The sequence below is a fragment of the Cervus canadensis genome, chromosome 17 (genome assembly GCF_019320065.1).
Source record: "Cervus canadensis isolate Bull #8, Minnesota chromosome 17, ASM1932006v1, whole genome shotgun sequence".
Lineage (NCBI taxonomy): Eukaryota > Metazoa > Chordata > Mammalia > Artiodactyla > Cervidae > Cervus > Cervus canadensis.
In genome coordinates this window covers 28,334,205-28,355,457 of record NC_057402.1, presented here as the reverse complement: position 1 = coordinate 28,355,457, position 21,253 = coordinate 28,334,205, and the positions used below count along the sequence as shown (strand labels likewise).

Genomic DNA, 21,253 nt, shown 5'->3' with positions numbered 1-21,253 from the left:
ACTCCTGAAGCAAAGTACAGAATTTGACTTTATATCATGTAAAGTATACATTATACATTTTAGATGAATTATGACTATGAACCTCTCCTTTGAACAATTTTAATATTTAAATTATCTTCTGCTGCATTTGGTTTGGGAACTCTTCACTACTTAATAGTCAGGATGAAAACTGGTTAGAAGCATCATCAAGTATTGTTGTATCTAAAGATTTTGATGTTGTTGAGTGACAAAGTCATGTTTGACTCTTTTGAGACCCCATGAACTGTAGCCCACCAGGTTCCCCTGTCCATGGGATCTCCCAGGCAAGAATACTGAAGTGAGTTGCCATTTCCTTCTCCAGGGGATCTTCCTGCCCCAGGGATCGAACCTGAGTTTCCTGCATTGTAGCTTTAGATATGTATCTTTAGATACATAACATCTACTTGCTAATGATGTATGCTTGGCTGAGAGAGCATATTATAACAAAAAGAAAGATGTATATTATGCATAAAGTATAATTATTATTTACTTTGCCAATTGTAATTTAACAGAAGACTTGTAATTTATTCAAACAATGTGCAGATCATATGCCATAATACCATTAGGTTTTTACTTCTGCTTTTTGAACAAAATACTTGATGCCTCTCAGTGATAAAGGTATTCATCAACTGACTTGAGTTTAACAATCCCTGGTGGCACTAGCGAGACTCAGAGGATTTCTCTGATTTAACCTATTTACAACATCCCAATTTCTCAATCTCAATTCTTGTTTTCCAACTCACAGCTCATATTTCTGTTTGGTTATTTCACTGTTTAAAATTAAGATTATCTCTAGACTAATCATCTTTAAACAGAACATGGAATCACTGTATCACAGGGTCTTTATTCCCATATTATAAAACTTAATATTATGACATTTTATTCATTCACTCACTCAACAAAGAATCTTAAGCTTTAGGTATGTACAAGATGCTGTGGACAAGACATATCCAGCTCCGCATTCTATAGGAGATAAAGATATTAATCAAGTAATCCATTTTATGACTGCAATAGTCATAAGTATTACAGAAGTATACATGATGCTATGAAATCATATAAAACAAAGTTCCAACTTAATCTGGGAAGAGGGACGGGAGAAAAGGACTTTCCAGGAAGTCTTTTCTGAGGGCTACTGTGAAAATTAAATATTTGAGAAGCATTAGGCCTGGGTCCCAGAACATAGCAGCCATGCAGGGAAATGGTGGTGATAATGATGATGGTATGACACAATTAAAGTCATTCAGCTCTAGATCTTTCTAGTCCTCCAGACCAGGCAAGTTTAGAATATATTATGAATAAATCCAGATGTGCTAGTATGTTGCCCATTGCATGACGAATAACAACAAAGGGGCTTAGAGTCTGTAACTGTCCGTTCATTGTCCTTATCATTATTATAGATTCTCCTCATCAGAGGATTAACAGTGTGTGTCTTCCCAGAATAGTTCTAGTTCTCCTATTCCAAAATGTTGCTTGAGATTCAAATGGGAATCTACTACTATGCTACTCAGTCAAGAGAAGAGCTTGGGCTGTGGTCAAGAAGTGCCAATCATATTAGGTCCCTCATTCCTTCAGTTTGCATCAAGCCATTGAGAAACTTAGCATCCTTGACCTGTTCACTTCTGCCCTCTGCATCCCTCCATCATGCAGCACCCCTTTCAAGGGCCATTTCAGTGAACTCAGCTTCAGCAGTACAGCCCAGGGCCCGCTAGTGTATGCATTCACGTGTGTGGACAACCAAATAACTAAAACAGGCTGAGGGTGGCTTCAATGGATGCAAACACAGAAATAAATAAGAATCCGTGTATACAACAAGCCTGAAATACACACAGAAATCTTCTCACCACAAGAGAAACTACTGTTTAACTGTTTTCTTCTAGTAGTAAAAGTGAAACTGATTTTTGCTCACTTCATCATTTTATCCTTTTCATTTAATTCCATGCATTGTGAGATTGCCATCTCTCAGGCAACATGGTAGATGCCTTCATATGTATTACTTTTCTAAATTTTTCTAACAGCTTAACTAAGGAGTAGTTGACATAATACATGACACTCATAGAAAGTTCACAGCTTGAGAAGTTTTGGCATATGAATACCTCACTGAAATCACCACCAAAAATCAAGATAAAAAACATACGCTTTATCCCAAAGGAACTGCTATAGACTAAATGTTTGTGCCATCCTCTAGTTCATATGTTTAAGCCCTAATCCCCAATGTAACAGTACAAGAAGGTAAGAACTATGGGCAGTAGTTAGGTTATGAGGATGAAGTCCTCATGGATGGGCTTAGTGACCCTGATAAGAAGAGACATGAAAGAGATGATGTCTCACTCCACCATCTGAGGACACAGCAAGGAATACTGTGTGCGAGCCAGGGAGAGAGACCTCACCAGAACCTGGCCATGCGAGCACCATGATTTCAGACTTCCCAGCCTCCAGAACTGTGAGAAATGAATTTCTATTGTTCAAGCCACTTGGTCTGCCCTATTGTATTACAGAAGCTCACACCAGCCGAGACAAGAACATATGCATCACATCTCATGCTCCTGCCTAATTTCCCCCTTAGCTCCCCCCACCCTGTCATTCTAAACAACCAGTGATCTACAGTTCCGCACTATGGATTAGCTTGCACTTTCTGAAATTTTCTACAAAGAGAATCATTCATTATGTACTTTATGTGTGCGGCATCTTTCACTTAGTATAATTATTTTGGGCTTCATCCATGTTGTTCAGTTGCTAAATCCATATTTTACCGTATTATCAATACTCCATTCCTTCTCACTGCCAAGTACTATTCCATTGTGTGGGTACACCATAGTTTGTTTTTACGTTCACCTACTGAAATGGACATCTAAGGCTACTACAAACAAACTTTTGTAGGTATTTGTATGTAATAATTGGTATGGACATACCATACCAAGATGTAACAGATTTCTCATGGGTAAATACCCAGGAATGGAGTAGCTGGTATATATGACTTTTAAAGAAACTGCCAAACTGTTTTCCAAAGTGAATGTACCATTTTATATTCTCACCAGCAGTGTATGAGTTTTACTTCTTTATGTTCTCACCAACAATAAGTATGGTAAATTATCTTAATTTTAGCCATCCTAAAAGTAAACCTTGTTTAATTCTCCCATGAAAAAGAATCTCCGTGTCATAGATCATAACAATGAGTCTCTGCTCATGTTTTCCTCCCAAGGAGACAAATTACAAAAAGTTCCTTCAGAATACCCCAAATTCTACTCTAACACAAAAATATAAAAAATGTCAAACTTCTTATGCCATTTGGTTTTATAACTGAACATCCATACTTTAGACTTGAATCACAGTAAACCTAGTAAGCAAGTAAGTTTTAATCCCAAACATAGACTACATCATGAAATATTAAAACAAAGTACCTTCTATAAACTCAGAAGGTCCAAATTTTGTACTGTAACCCTACAGAGTTGGGTAGGATGAGATCCTTTGTTAGTATAATTATCAAATATTAGTAATATTTCAAATGTTCCAATATCAATTTATCTCAAATGTTATTATGAGTAATTCCTCTGTAGAAAAAAATTTTATTCAATATTTAAAGTTTCCAAGGCCAATACTTGGCACAGTACGAGCTTGTGAAATTTTGACCAGGATGAAATTTGATGACCATGATAACTAGGTCAAAAAAATGTGAGGAAATAATGTGCCATCTTAGTAATAGCAGCAGCCAGGAAAATTGCTAAAACATCCTAAGTGCCAGAACATGACACTGTTGAAGAACTCAGGAAAAAGAAAAGTTTATTATCTTATATGGAAACTTTCAACCAACTCCCAAATACCTGGACACAGCAATACTTGCAAAGAAAGCAATGACATGATGGAAAGCAGACAGGAAAACTAATTCAAAATCACTTTGCAAAGTTTTAGTAAAACAGCCAACATTAAAGTGCTGCCAATTTGAAGCCACTGCTTTAAAAAAGGCAAACATCCTTCTAACATTCACTGGATCAAAAGTGACCTAATCACAAAATAAAATGCCTTCAAAAACAAAAAGAGAATGCAATGGCAATAAAGAAACAGCTACAAATCAGTCTTTTTTAACTTCCCACTAGCATCATGAAAAACATGAGAATCTGCAGATTATTAGTGCTGCCAAAATTGGAGAAAGTTCTTGTGGTTAATATAAAAACAAAATATGCATAAATATACAAGGATAACAAAAGACTATTTTTTGCTTGTAGGAGCACTGTAATTTTATTTAAATGGTAGGTGTTTCTGCAGAATAGGAAATGGAACTGCATTTAAAAAAACATCAAATTCTATACCCATTATACAGTAGTCATCTTTAAATTTTGGCAAGAAAAAAAACTGTCCACATGAAAAATAAAAGAAGCAAACTATTTAAAAATCATCTAAACTACAATAACCAAAGAAACACTTCACTTGCTTATTTCCCCCTTTCAGGTAAATTTGAGATTAGATCTCCTTAAAGAAAACAAAAGCCACTATCAAGAATCTGGTTTGTTCTAAGATACTTGTGTACCTAAAACCCACATCCCATCCTGTAAAAAAAAAAAATCACAGCTACATATACAATGTGTGTTCTGTGGAAAGTTAAGAAGGTAAAAACACTAGTTTGTTTGAACAATTAAGTTTCTTACACTTAAATAGGTACAATGTTTAAAAAAATCATATCCGTGAACAGTGGATATTTCTGATTCAAACAGAGAAGAGTACAAATTTGGTCTTTTGGTTTGTTTTTGGTTGCGGTGGGGGATGTTCCCTTTGTTTTCAGTTGCTTAAGCTTTGAAAACTGAACCTGGTCTCCAACACTCAACTGTATAAGTCACCTGAAGGAGCTGAAAGGAAGGAGTTGAAGGGAGAAAAGTGAAAAAGTTGGCTTAAAACTCAACATTCAGAAAACTAAGATCATGGCAACTGGTCCCTCACTTTACGGCAAATAGATGGGGAAACAATGGAAACAGTGACAGACTTTCTTTTTTGGGGCTCCAAGATCACTGCAGATGGTGACTGCAGCCATGAAATTAAAAGACATTTACTCCTTGGAAGAAAAGCTATGAAAAACCTAGACAGCATATTAAAAAGCAGAGACATTACTTTACCAACAAGGTCCATCTAGTCAAAGCTATGGTTTTTCCAGTAGTCACGTATGGATGTGAGAGTTGGACCATAAAGACAGCTGAGTGCTGAAGAATTGATGCTTTTGAACTGTTGTGTTGAAGAAGACTCTTGAGAGTCCCTTGGACTGCAAGGAGATCCAACCAGTCCATCCTAAAGGACATCAGTTCTGAATATTCATTGGAAGGACTGATGCCGAAACTCCAATACTTTGGCCACCTGATACAGAGAACTGACTCACTTGAAAAGCCCCTGATGCTGGGAAAAATTGAAGATAGGAGGAGAAGGAGATGACAGAGGATGTGTTGGTTGGATGGTGTCACCGACTCTACGGACGTGAGCTTGAGTAAACTCCGGGAGTTGGTGATGGACAGGGAAGCCTGGCGTGCTGCAGTCCATGGGGTCGCAGAGTTGGACATGACCAACTGACTGAACTGAACTGAACTGAACAGAACATGAGACGGAGAATTTAATAAGGTGTGTTTTTTTTTTCTTAAACACATAATATTACTTTTATTTCTCGAATGGGTTTATTTTGCATTCATGGGAATGCTAAAGAGAGACAGGAAACAAGCAATCTAGAGGAGTACCTTCTCTAATCACGGCAACTCACAGGTCATGCTGTGAGTTTACTATCAAATGTTCCTTCCAATACAGATTTTTGCTGTGGCCATTTTAAGTCAGGTTGTTAGCAGTTTGCAAATTTCTCCTGTGCAAAAGTGGTTAAGCTTGTTCTGTTGCCATAAAAGGCAGATATATTAACAGATATTTGGGGTTCAAATAAAAAACTTGCAATTTAAGGTTAACATGCTAATATTCAAAGAGGTGACTTTGAATTTCAAAAAATTACTTTAAATTATTTTCAAATTTGAATTTTATTCATACAAAATAGGGCCATAGTTTATATTATATATTACAGTATATGGTAGAATATACTTAAGTATATAAAAGTAAGTGCATTTCTTTTTAATATATGAATTCTTTTTAATGTATGCAACAGTTATTATAGGCACAATCTTAAATTAATGAAGAAATAAACAAAGCTAAATTATACTAAACTCCCTTGTGGCTCAGCTGGTAAAGAATCCGCCTGCAGTGTGGGAGACCTGGGTTTGAACCCTGGGTTGGGAAGATTCCCTGGAGAAGGGAAAGGCTACCCACTCCAGTATTCTGGCCTAGAGAATTCCATGGACAGTCCATGGGATCGCAAAGATTGGACACAACTGAGCAACTTTCATACTCACACTATCTGTAAATTATTAGGGTTGTTTTTTTTTTTCCTTAGCCTATTCCTTTCACTACCCTTCTACATAGAGACTCTTAGATATTTATAAATATTGTGCAGACAAAATGCTGCATGCTGATAAATTTACTGAAATATGGCTGTTCATCAATTTATACTACATCTTCATAATAAATATAAAAAATTTATACACATTGCTATTTTAAAACAGATATTCAAGAAGGACCTACTGTGTATAGCACAGGATACTCTGCTAAATATTCTATAATAACCTAAGCAGGAGAATGACTTGCAGAAGAATAGATATATGTATATGTATAATTGAATTACTTTTCTGTACCTGAAACTAAAATAATATTGTTAATCAACTATACTCCATTATAAAGAAAAATTTTTTAATTTACTGAAATAAAAGCAGCTTAAATACATGAAAAAATTAGGTACTCTCTCTTTCCCCTTCTCTTTCTGCCACTATATTTAATTTGGGGGTTAGTTTCTTGAGTAAAAGTCTTAGAATCAGAAGTTAAATGATAATCAAAGGTATGATCACACTTGGCAGTCTTCCCAATATACTGATAAACTCTTCCAATTTATAATACTAGCAGCAATGTGTGAGTTCACATATATCCCTACAGCTTCATCTAAAATGGATTTATAATTTTTAGTTATTTAATAATTTCAGACAGTAGCACACACCCCATACTTATTTTAATTTACATTTTGTAATATTATTAAGATGAATATTTTTCTTTCCAACTTTGATATTTGTGTTCTCACTTATATGAAAATTTATTTTCATCTATGTTTCCTCTGAATATCATTCATAATTTGCATTCTCAAAAATGACATCAATATCAATTTCCTAGTTATCAACTTCATCAATAGTTGTTCATGTTATTAAATTGACTACAATTTTGAATACAGAGAAAGCAGAAAATTTCATCCCTAAATCATTTTGCTTTTATCAATTTTTATATTTTTTCTATTTTTATATTTTTAAACATAACATTTATATACATATATGTAACTTGTAATGTTTTGTACATTACATATGTCTTCCTTTTTTGAATCACATGATATAGGGAAAATGTATCTACTATATTCTTATCTCAGCTTTGTAAATGGTGCATTAAATAACATATTCTCACTATATTCTCACCTAATATTCATCCTAAATTCTAACAAACATTTTCTGAAATCTTCACTTTAACTTGTCTTTCCTCCAAAACAAGTAGTACATGTGTAACTTAGTGAATGAGTAACATTTTGGTGAATAACACTGAAATAAAGTTATCTGGAATTGCCTTCAAATTAGAGTTATTTTCTAGTGAGAAATTATAGCAAAACTGACCAAGTAGTTAACAATGATAAACACAATATTTTGGAATACTACCAAATTCTAGGTATTAAAATAACCATTTAAGATATGTGACACAAAATGTTCTAGGATGCTTATCATTTTAACCGAAAATAAAAGAAGTATACTGTTGACTGTATATCTCAACTTGGTTAAAACAGTAAGCTACTTTTGTATTGGTAGATAAGAAAAAGTGTATAATACTTACAAATGGAGGCAAAAAAAAACAAACAAATAAGGTACTAAGATCATTTTAAATGTGTTAGCTGGTCATAATTAGTACATATGTTTCTTCTTTAATTATAAATGTTATATTCCTTAATTTATCTATTGATATATAAGTAACAGCGCTATGTGTATTTGTAACACTCTTTTACACAAGCAAATGATTTTTCTGGCTAAATGATATCTCCCAATAGGATTACATGGTGTATTATGTCGGTATGAATTAGTTTGTTAGATAAATAACTTTAAACATGAAACAGCAATCAACAAGTATGCATAAAAATCATTTAAATGTGTATGATGTTTTCCTGAATTGAGTGATTCTAGTTTGTCTATCTGAAGTTAAATTTTCCAATTCCTGAATACAGAAATTAGAATGAATGTTTAATTATAATGACATGAATGTTTTAGAATTTTGCTCTTTATTTATCATCTTATAGATGGCTTTTTCTTTTTCAGGGAAGATGCAAAACTGGTCTGTTGAAATTTTAGGGTGCAGAACCAGAAATTCCGATGGCTTCTGAAATAGAAAAATTGAATGTTTGGGAAAGAGTTCTGCATTAATAACATGCATTTGGCAGTCATCAGTCTATAAATGATATTTAATGTCATGAGACTGAGTGATGTCCCCAGTGATATGTGCAAATAAAAGAGAGAAGAGGACTAAGTACTGATCCTTCAGGCACTCCCATGTGAAGAGGTCTGGCAAAAGAAAATGAGGGAAAAATGAGTCATAGGCATCCACAATAATACACTGTCTCTGACGCTCTGGGGTAGATCAAGTAAGACACCAAAACATTGACCAGTGCAAGGCATAGGGCCCGGGAGGTCAAGACGAACCTGGTCCGATTTCTGGTGGAGTAGTGGGAACCTTAGTCTGATTAAAGAATGTTTAGGAGACAATTAAAAGAAAACTAGAGACAAGAAGTACAGACTTAGAACAGACTTTTGGACTCTGTGGGAGAAGGAGAGGCTGGGATGTTTCAAGAGAACAGCATCGAAACATGTGTATTATCTAGGGTGAAACAGATCACCAGCCCAGGTTGGATGCATGAGACAAGTGCTCAGGGCTGGTGCACTGGGAAGACCCAGAGGGATGGGATGGGATGGGGAGGGAGGCGGGAGAGGGGATCAGGATGGGGAACACATGTAAATCCATGGCTGATTCATGTCAGTGTATGACAAAAACCACTACAATATTGTAAAGTAATTAGCCTCCAACTAATAAAAATAAATGAAAAAAAAAAAAGAAGTACAGACTTGTGAGTTTCACTGCCAAGGGAAACAAAAAACAGCTAGTGGGGCAGAGAGAGGAAAAAGCAAGACAGTTTTGTGTGGGGTTTTTTTGTTTTGTTTTCAACACAATGGAAATTTTTTAACAATTATAAAGTCCCAAGACAACATATTTTCCTAATCCAATGTAAAGTTCTAATGAGGAAGGGCATTACAAAATGATGACCTGGGCTAATAATAGGAAAATAATTTTTGTCCATAAAACTTTTATTAATAACTCTCAATTAGGCCAGCCTTATTTTCAAAGTAGTTAAAATTTACAGAAATCTAACTATATACCAAAAGCAACAGCCAAGTGCTCCTCTCCCTTTCATAAATGATATTGGAGTAATGGGAAATCTCCTGAGGGACACGTATCCCAGAACAGGTTAAAAAGCAAAGTTGTATCAGGTGGTCTTTTAGGGAGAATATTAGTATGCCATGTAAATCAACTATCTGTATGTAAGTGATAAATTAAAATCTTGATTGATTGATCAAGCACAATAAGCTTAATTCAATAAAACACAGCTCTAGGATGATGTTATTAACACGAGTTCAATTTGACATTTAAAACGTCTTCTGGAAGGAATGGTTATCCAAATGTCTGTCTGAAGTATCAGAATTGTACCAATAGAACATATAAAACATGTAACTATGATGTGATTACATGTTAGCCGCACCCTTACACCAATTTGGGGCTTCCCTGGTAGCTCAGATGGCAAAACATCTGCCTGCAATGCAGAAAACCTGGGTTCAATCCCTGGGTTGGGAAGATTCCCAGAAGAAGGGAATGACAAACCACTCCAGTATTCCTGCCTGGAGAATTCCATGGACAGCCCACGGGGGTCACAAAGAGTCAGACATGACTGAGTGCCTAACACACAGCTTTCACTTTAAACCAACTTGTCACTAAGTAACAATGTTTCTCAAAACATCTAAAACTTGTATGAAAGAGGCTACTTTGCACTGACTGTAATGGGTAATTAATTCAAACTGCACATGGGGGCCTCAATCAATTGGTGGAGATCCTGTGTCCCACTGAACTCAGGAAATCTCAAGGCATATCCACCACTGCAGAAATACACATCACTGGAGGAGCAGCCATTCATTCCAGCTCTCCCGTCCTTTTCTCCCCAGTCTGTCCAGGGATCAGGATCAAGGTGGGAGACCATAAAACAGACAGATTATAACTGCACTACCATTTACTTTCCTTTTCTTTCCCCAAAGCAAAGAGTTTTGAGATTATCACTAGTTAATACCAAAACCCCGGTGACATATAGAAACAAACCTTCACACTAAAAATTTTTTTTTTTGTAGACTTTTTTTTTTTTAATATTAGTTGGAGGCTAATTACTTCACAACATTTCAGTGCGTTTTGTCATACATTGATATGAATCAGCCATAGAGTTACACGTATTCCCCATCCCGATCCCCCCTCCCACCTCCCTCTCCACCCGATTCCTCTGGGTCTTCCCAGTGCACCAGGCCCGAGCACTTGTCTCATGCATCCCACCTGGGCTGGTGATCTGTTTCACCATAGATAATATACATGCTGTTCTTTCGAAACATCCCACCCTCACCTTCTCCCACAGAGTTCAAAAGTCTGTTCTGTACTTCTGTGTCTCTTTTTCTGTTTTGCATATAGGGTTATCGTTACCATCAATTCCAGGAATGGAGACATTCAATCAGGTACAACTGTAACTACAGAGCTAAATATCATCCGAATCTTACTGCATATTAATACTTAAGGCATTCTAGAAACCATCGTGAAGATGTATGCATACTTAAATACAAAGAATTGTCCTCAGATCATTTCCAAGTTGTTATGAAACTGTCAACAGAAATTTTAACAATTAAAATGGACAAATATCAGCTTTCCTCTTTTGGAAAAAGTGATGTCTTTCAAGACATGTCTGAAATGAAATTTTGCCCCTATAATTTTTTTTCCTTTGAGAATTGCACTTTTCTGACAGCAATATGCAGTTCCACGCAGATCCACCCACTTCCCACTGCTTTTCAGACTTATGTAGCAGAAGCGCCACCAATACACATACATATTCATAAGCTGTCTGAAGCATTAATTCCACACATGGCAATGTATACTTGCATCTGTGGTTGGAGCTTCTAATTTGCAAAAGCAAATATAATGTGTCTAAAAATCTTGATGAGTGAGTCTTTCAAATTCAAGCCCAGAACATTAGGGATCCACGTATACATAATTTCAAGCAGCAATAGATCTAAGTTTTCTGACTACCTAATATAATTCTCTCCAAGTCAGAGTGTCACTATATGAATCTGATTATTGTCAATGCTAATTTCTCTAATTTACTTCATATATGTATTTCAGGTTATAAATATTCATAACCAAAGTCCTCTGATAGTATCCCCTTCTACTAGTCTAAACTAAATTCTACTTTCTATAACACAGATCTATTTTCTCCCATTCTAATTTATCAAATAGCTAAGAAAAGTAGTTGGCGGTATCTCTTCCAAACAAAGAAACAACAACCTAAACTTTCATTTCAGTGTATAATGAGCTAGTTGAAACACAGACAATGAAATATTCAAAGCGTCTTATGTATCACTGATTCCTCATTTTTCTTCTTCCCTTTTTTTTGGTAATAATCTCACCAGTGGTTGAGCCGATCCACTTCTGTCCTTGAGTTCTAATTCTACTCTAGTTAAACTACATGTTCATGGAGTTCTCAAGGCAAGAACATTGAAGTGGTTTGCCATTCCTTTCTCCAGTCTTGACGAAAGTCTTCTATTGATGAGTGTGAAAGAGGAGAATGAAAAGGCAGACTTAAAACTCAACATTCAGAAAACTAAGATCATGGCATCTGGTCTCATCACTTCATGGCAAATAGATGGGGAAATAATGGAAACGGTGACAGACTTTATTTTTAGGGAGTCTGAGATCACTGCAGATGGTGACTGCAGCCATGAAATTAAAAGACACTTGCTCCTTGGAAGAAAAGCTATGAAAAACCTAGAAGGCATTTTAAAAAGCAGAGACATCACTTTGCCAACAAAGGTCTGTCTAATCAAAGCTATGGTTTTTCCAGTAGTCATATATGGATGTGAGAGTTTGGACCATAAAGAAAGATGAGCACCAAAGAATTGATGCTTTTGAACTGTGGTGTTGGAGAAGACCCCTGAGAGTCCCTTGGACTGTAAGGAGATCCAACCAGTCCATCCTAAAGGAAATCGGTCCTGAATATTCATTGGAAGGACTGATGCTGAAGCTGAAACTCCAATACTTTGGCCACCTAATGTGAAGAACCGACTCACTTTTTCAAATGACCCTGATGCTGGGAAAGATTAAAGGCAGGAGGAAAAGGGGACAACAGAGGAAGAGATGGTTGGATAGCATCACCGACTCTATGGACGTGAGTTTGAGAAAACTCCGGGAGTTGGTGATGAACAGGGAGGCCTGGTGTGCTGCAGTCCATGGGGTTGCAAAGAGTTGGACACAACTGAGCAACTGAACTGAACTATAAATGAGCAGATTTCCCTTTTACTCCTCTTTCTTGGGTGCGCAGCAGGGGGGTAGCGGCGGGGGGGGGTGGGGGGGGGCGGTATCTCCATGAGGTGGCAGCTACTTAAGCCAAGAATAACCCTAGTTTGCTAACTCAGGACTTTAAAGCACAGAAATTTGTACATAAGTGCTTGAAAAATAAATAATTAAAGGACTGGCATCAATCTAAAAGCACATAAACAGTTTGCAAGCGTCAAAGTTGTAGACTTGCTAATTTCTTGGCAAATTTCAATATGACAAAAATCATTAAAAGGTGAAAACCTCAATTAAACAAGTAAATTGTCTTAATGTGGTTAAACACGTGACATGTTAATGAATTAACTTTGTAAATCAGTGGAAAAAAATTGCTTCTCTGCTAATATTTCGGAAAAGATAACAAATTACTTTGCTCAGATTTTGACTGTTTACTTTTGTTGATTTTATTAACCATGCCAGTGGTTCAAAACAGACACCTGAAATTGCTAGGGTTTCCTGAGGAAAGCCTATCGCTATATTTGGAGTTGTGTTATTTATAACACTTATTTCCTCTTTCTAAAAGGTTGCAGGAGCAAGGTTTAAAAATGTTTACTGTTAAAAAATGTTTATTAAAGTATCTTGCAAATGAACATAGAATGTTTAGAAGTTCAACAACTTGCTTGGGCAGCATTGTACTCTCTTACAGAGTGGCTTTGCAACAAATATATGGATCTTCCAGAAAGTCCCAAACTATTTACAGATAGTAGTCATAGATCCTCATCATTTGCAGAGTCTGTATTTGTAAATTCACCTACTGGCTGAAATGTATTTGTAACCCCCAAGCCGGTATTCACGATGCTTCTATGGTCATTTGCAGACACTTTTCGATGTTTCATAGAGCAGCAAATTTCTGAGTCACCTGACATGCACATCCCCAGCTGAAGCTCTGCCTTCACATCGTGCTTCTTTCGATGATTTCATTGTTTAAAGTGTCCCCGAAGCATAATGCATAAGTGCTGTCGAGTGTGCCTGAGTCTAAGAAAGGAAGTTGCAATGGGCCTGAAGGAGAAAAATATGTGAGTCAGATTAGCTTCATTCAGGCATGAGTTAGAGTGGTGGCCAACGAGTATATTGAACACGGTATCTTTAAACAAAAACACACATAAACAAGATTGCGTACTGATTCCTTGACAAATGTGGCCAGAGGCTTACAGGGCCCAATCTGGCATTTCCCATGTGAGCAGTGGTTGGGGATTTGCTAAATCAGTGTTCAAAGTAACTTTGTAGAATATAACTACTACCAACTGTGTTATTTCTAATCAATTTGACTGTGATCTACCACCCTGGGCTTCCCAGGTGGCGCTGGTAGTAAAGAGCCCACATGCCAATGCAGATAGATTGTTAAGAGGTGCGGGTTTGACCCCCAGCTCAGGAAGATCCATTGGAGGAGTGCATGACAACCCACTCCGGTATTTCTGCCTAAAGAATCCCATGGACAGAGGAGCCTGGGGGCTGCAGTCAGAAGGTTGCACAGAGTTGGACACAACTGAAGTGACTTCACACACATGCACCCATACCATCCCAAGGATAGGCAGCACTGGGAGTAAAACAGAATGTTTAACATTTGTTGGTTTATTAAGAGTGTTATCTCAAACACATGAAAAGATGCTCAACTCAACATCACTCATTATCAGAGAAATGCAAATCAAAACTACAATGAGGTACCATTACACGCCAGTCAGAATGGCTGCTATCCAAAAGTCTACAAGCAATAAATGCTGGAGAGGGTGTGGAGAAAAGGGAACCCTCTTACACTGTTGGTGGGAATGCAAACTAGTACAGCCGCTATGGAAAACAGTGTGGAGATTTCTTAAAAAACTGGAAATAGAACTGCCATATGACCCAGCAATCCCACTTCTGGGCATACACACTGAGGAAACCAGATCTGAAAGAGACACGTGCACCCCAATGTTCATCGCAGCACTGTTTATAATATCCAGGACATGGAAGCAACCTAGATGCCCATCAGCAGACGAATGGATAAGGAAGCTGTGGTACATATACACCATGGAATATTACTCAGCCATTAAAAAGAATTCATTTGAATCAGTTCTAATGAGATGGATGAAACTGGAGCCCATTATACAGAGTGAAGTAAGCCAGAAAGATAAAGATCATTACAGCATACTAACACATATATATGGAATTTAGAAAGATGGTAACGATAACCCTACATGCAACACAGAAAAAGAGACACAGATGTACAGAACAGACTTTGGGACTCTGTGGGAGAAGGTGAGGGTGGGATATTTCAAAAGAACAGCATGTATATTATCTATCGTGAAACAGATCACCAGCCCAGGTTGGATGCATGAAACAAGTGCTCGGGCCTGGTGCACTGGGAAGACCCAGAGGAATCGGATAGAGAGGGAGGTGGGAGGGGGGATCGGGATGGGGAACACATGTAAATCCATGGCTGATTCATGTCAATGTATGACAAAACCACTACAATATTGTAAAGTAATTAGCCTCCAACTAATAAAAATAAATGAAAAAATAAAAAGTGAAAATGTAAAAAAAAAAAAAAAGAGTGTTATCTCTACTCTAAAGTAACCAAATAAACAAAAACCTTGACTTCTATGGATTGACCATGGTAATTTTGGGTCTAGTAATGATATTACTTTTCTAGTGAAATCCGGATTCCTAAACTCATCACTCTTCTTCCTTTCCCATGTCTTCTTATTTGCAAAGACCATGTTTCAGGAAAATAGTAACATGTTCTACCTTATAAAACCCACAAGTAAAATTGTGAACACTACAAATTCTGTATATGGCTAGATGCCAACATCAGAAAGGAGGGGAAAAACACCTATTTCTGAAAAAAATATTTTGTTGTTGTTGCTGGATTTCCTTGAAAGAAAAAGACTTTAGCAATTTTATACATCTGTCCCTGGAGGGCTATCGCATGAATATCATTAGGTTGTTTCAGCCTCTATTTCATTTATCCTTCATACCCTTTCCTTCTCTCTCCATACGTGCTCCCTATCCGATAAGAACACTGGCTCCAATTCTTATTAAAAAAATTACTATATGTCATATGAATTAAATTTAGAATTTTTTTTTTAAACTTGGGAATTTAAGATAAGGCAATAAACACTTCTGTGTAATACCTCTGCCTACTTAATTGTCAGGACCTGTATGAGGTTAAGCAACCAATCTTTGTCTCCAGAGAAACAGAACCCAATAGAGTTGTGTGTGTTTGTGTGTGTGTATATATTCTCTATGTGTGTATTATGTGGTTGCCGAGGCTGGCAAATCCAAAAATTATCAATCAGACAGGAAAGCTGGAAACTCAGGCAGGAGCTGATGCTATAATCTTGAAGCAAAATTTCTTCTCAGTATTTGCTCTTTAGGCCTTCAACTGAATTGATGAGACCCATCCACAGTATTACTTAAGTCAACTGACTGTAGATGTAAACCACAACTAAAAAATACCTCTTCACACCAAGACTCATATTAATGTTTAACCAACTGGACACCACAGTTAAATCAAGGTAACACACATAAATAACCGTCACAGTACTCTACCCCATAAAGTTGCCTCCAATAAATACCAATAAGCTACAGGGAAACGGAATGAACTGAGGCAAGAGTCCTGGGATGAAATCGCAGCTCTTTCACTAACTGTATGGTTTTACGAAGATCACATTATTTTCCTGAACCTCGGTATGCTTATTTGCAAAAAAAAAAAACAAAAAAAACACCAAACACTGGTGTGGTGGTATTTTACAGATTTGATAAAGAGCTTAAGGCAATCAAGGAGTGGCAGTGCAGTGTTATTACTGTCTATGTCTTTTATAACTGTATTAAATATATATCACTAGTATATTCCTAACACACAGGAAATGTTTCATAAATGTGTGTAAGAAAGAAAGGAAGGAACAAGGACGGGAAAAAAGGGAGGGAGGGAAGAAAGAAGGAAGAAAGAAAACATGAATGAAGAAATAAACATCAAAGTTCACTTCTGGAAAAAACCTAAAATCACAGTTCTTGAGACTACAGGAAAAACACAAAAATTAAAAAAAAAAACAAAAAACAGCCCCTTATTTCCAAAAATTTAGACCTGAAGTGGTAAAGAAGGCCGGTTGGCAAATACAAACATTTATAAACATAATGCAAACATTAAGAAAGAGATACAGAAGCGAATGCATCTAATGCATAAAGAATTCTCGTTTAAGACAAAAAAAAGGCACATTCTGAGCCTATGAAGGGTCAAAAACCAAACACAATGTATGCGATAGCCACCTAAAGACATTACAGTGGAGGGATCTAGCTGTGGCTATGTAAACCTGGCTTACCTCACAAATTAATTGATAAGGAGCAGAGTGTTGCTAAATTTAAAACAAGGTTAAAAAGCAACATCTTGAGAATGACACTGCTGGAAGGAAAGTGTAAGGGAGAACTGTAACCCAGTCAGCTGGAGTGACAGATAAGAGATTAGAGCCTGAAGATCCATTAATGTTTATATCAAATTATCCAAGGAAAAGAACCTTATCAGGTGACCCAGTAAGGCAATGAGGTTTTCCCATAGCCTAGATGGAATATCCTTCAACACCAATCAATTCCTTATGTTTCGATTCTGAGCCAGTTTAGCAACTTTCTAGCTACTGATTCTGCTTTACAGTTACCTTGCTATCGAGAAGCAATGCCATGGAAAGCATATCACTCATCATAAACTGGTAAACAGGCATTCTGGTTCATAAAAATAATGTTTGAGGAGTTTTATCAGCAGGGGGTTTGTTTTTTAGGAGATACAGTAACTCTGGCTAGAAGGGAAACAAAATTTCTGGATTTTAAAATTTGAGAACCAGAAACTGCATCTCATTGAGCCAGTCTTGGGATAGGCCAGCCTGACAGGCCATGCATGGCAGCCCTTTCTGTATTCCTCCCTAATATAGATCTTTGAATCATTCCTGAATGTTGAAGGCTGAAAAGACCCAGGGACCTCACGGAAAAAAACAAAAAAAGATAGAGGATAAGAAGTATTTCAATGGGCAGAAAAATTTTGAGTAGACCATTCCAGATGGAAAGAAAAACAGCTAAGGTTCAAAGATGGGGAAACAAAATGTACATACTGATTAGAACAAACAGTCAAACTTTGATGTCCATACACAGGAAGACTGAACAAGAAAACTGGACAGGTTGACTGGCCATTTAGACCATTGTAAGTGACCAGATTAGATAATGGTTTTTATTTAACTGGCAATGGGAAGCCTCCAAATTTTCCTTTGAGATGGTGAATATCAAAATTTTAAGTACAATTACTTAATTAAGAGGATAATAGATTTCTTAGAGGAGAGAGTGACTGGTCCATGAAGCTTACTGCAATAGTCTACACAGTAGGTAGTAAGAATATTAGTTGGAAAGATGGTTGTCAAAACCAACCAAAGTAAAGGTAAGATCCTAAAGAAAGGATAATCATTGGGATTCACTGAGCATCTGATTCAATGTGAAAGATGAGGGACCCAGTAAGGTTGATACGTACTCCAAGATTAGGAGTAACAGTATGCTAGTGCCACTAAGGGAAACGCGCATGCCAGGGGAAAAAAGCAGGCATACGGTAGCAGGAAAGACAAAAAGGTTGGGTTTAGACAATCCAATATTTGGTCTTAGGTAACGAACCCAGTTGCATATGCTATGCTAAATACTGATATTAAGAGATTAAAACCATTAGTGTAAAATGATGTTTGAAATGTATCAAATAGCATATCAATGATTTAAAAAAAAACACATATGCATGTACTAAGGAGAAAAAAGGAAAATTAAAATATACCAATTAATCCTGGAAGTTTTCACAAGAGAAAGGTGTTTTGAGCTATAGTTTCAAAAAATTTACATTACAAAGATAGGATCAAAATACAGGGATTGCCTTTTCAGTGCTGACACAACACGATAAAAAGCCGGCAATAAATATTTATTAAACAATGGTACTTATCAATGAAAATAAAGGTAGCATATATTGATAAGTAAGATGATACAGATATCTAAATTTTAAAACAAGCTGAATCTTAAATTTACACAGATCTTCTTCTTTCCTTTTTATACCCATATTCTGCAAGTTTAATAACTTAATAAAGTATGTCTATGTATGTGTGTCTAAAACATTGTTAATAAATATACTGTTTCCATTGTTCCCCTTCAATTAAAAATATTAGTAAGGTATTAATGGATAACCTTATTATAAATCATGGGCAAACTGACTCAAGTTTTTAAGGATTATACATTTAAATGGTAGAACTATCCTGCTTTTTATTTCATAATCTGAACTATTTATAAAATAATATTTTAATTATTTAAAGGCATTTTTGTTTATGACTGAGAAAACTCATAACCCTAGGGTGAAAACACAGGTACATAATTATAAAATGACACATGTGGTGGATATTTTTACATGTCATCCTGGCTAGCCTACAGTACCCAGTTATTTAATCAAACATGAATATAAATGTTGCTGTAAAGGTGTTCTGTAGATATGATTCATATCTACAGTCCTTTGACTTTCAGTAAGAAAATCACCCTCGATCATCTGGATGAACTTTATCCAAAGTGTCTGAAAGCCTAAGAGCAAAACAGAGGCTTCCCTGCCTGATAGATTACATATTTCAGACCTGCCAGCTTCTGCAATCAAGTAAGTAAATTCTTTGAGATACTCCTACACACACACACACACACACACACACACACACCCTTATTGATCTGTTTCTCAGGAGAACCCTGACTAATACAACATGACAAATGCCTTGGCAGAGGTTTGAGCACCCAAGTTGAACAATCTGTGGGGGTAGTGAAGGATCCACTGAGACGGTTTCATTTGGCTGAATCCTGAAGCTATGGCACCAGGCAGGGAAAGAAGGTAAAAAGGTTGGGGGGTGGTAGTGCAATCTACGTAGAAGGACCAAAATGTCAGAGGTCCAGAGGTTTGAGAGAGTATCACTGTATGCAGGGAAAGGCTAATTATGTATCCAAAGCAGAAACTGCAGGCACAAGAGGGGCATGTTTAGAAGATCTGTCTGAATGGGTCATGCTCTGCCCAGGGGGCAACAGGAGGCACAGCTGAATTTTAAGTGAGGGACAGACATGATCTGAATTATATTTTAGAAAGACCACTTTTGTGAGGCAAAGTATAGGAGACAGGTGATATTACTGTTACACTTCTGCTGTCTCTCTTTACAGTGAATGATATTAAAAACCTGAGTAAATTTATTTGTTAATAATCATGGTTGCAATTATAAAGAATGCATGGTAGCTGAGGAAGTTGAATGAGTTAATATACCCTTTAGTGGTACATATGTCAAAATCCAATCTAGCAAGCTGAGTCTTTACTCTTCACAACCACAGAAAGCTGGAGATTTTCCAAATGTCCCACCCACCCACAAAGACAGGCATATGTAAAGGGCAAGGCAATCTAACAACACTACTCTGCGTGGTTGACAAGACTAAACTGTTTAAAAGCAGTTTTGCAGCTAACAGTCTAGTACTTTCGGTCCTTTCTTGACAGCTGACAGAGATACCAAGAATCGAAATACTTGCCTGACTCTTCTGTATGCTGTCTACCCCATAAATGTGTCCACCGCCCTCCCTTTTTGTTTCAAGGAAGCACTAACTCGAAAACATCAAGAAGCACTAACCTCTCTGCACGTACCAAACCAGTAGAAGACGCCCGAATGTGCTGCTTTGCGAAACCCAGCCCTGTGCATAAGCCTAACTAAGAAAACACATCCTAATTTTTAAAACTGAGTTACCACAGCAACAAAGTGAACAGTTAAGAAACTATGAACTTAATCAATGCAAGTCATTGTTGAAAAGATTGTCCCCTGAGACAAATCTCTCGCTGCTAAGATTATTGCTATTTATCTGAAGTGTTTTCTGAAAAGGTAAGAATGACTGACTGAGGACTTCAGATCAATGAGATGTTTTTTTTGTTTTTTTTTTTTCAATGAGCTAAAGCTCACAGTAGACCTAAGCTACAGGTTTAATCATGGCATTAATCAATAACAATTGCACCCAAGAGAATGCCAGCATAGGTTTTTCAGGAAGTCTCGTAGGGCTTAAACTGCTATACTTGTGGAAATAGTCAATATTATGTGTTGTAAAATAGAATTCAGGTTGATTTTCTTCCTATTTCCCCAGAGCAGAATTTGGGTGCTAAAAACCCAGAAACATTAGCCTGGTGCATTATGAACATTAATGTGTTTAAGAATCACCTGGGGATCTTGTTAAAACGCAGATTCTGAGTCAGTTGATTTGGGTGAGGCCTGAGATCTGCATCTTTGCAAGTTCTCAGGTGATGTCAGCAGAGCATCCCTGAAGTGGCAAGATGACAGAATCCATTACTGACTGGTCAACAGAAAGAGCCAAAGGCAGCACACTGGCAGAGGGATGCTTACAAAAGGACCTGGCTGCAAAAGAGATTCTGCTTCTAGATCTTCCACCCCAAACTGCCCCCTATGAAAAGGAGAAAATGGCA

The 21,253-nt window shown here is 36.9% G+C and overlaps 1 protein-coding gene across 3 annotated transcripts in view; it reads right to left on the bottom strand.

The window, feature by feature from the left end:
- The window catches only part of PRKD1 (protein kinase D1), a 335,787-nt gene that overhangs the window by 202,161 nt on the left and 112,373 nt on the right, over positions 1-21,253 (bottom strand). Inside the window, exon 1 of one of the 3 annotated variants that reach the window (XM_043434658.1) lies at positions 13,646-13,667. The exons of the other annotated variants lie outside the window; for them this stretch is intronic. The gene's annotated coding sequence lies outside the window, so the exon portion shown is untranslated. Of the gene's footprint in view, positions 1-13,645; positions 13,668-21,253 lie in introns of those variants that run through there. 3 annotated transcript variants of the gene reach the window in all.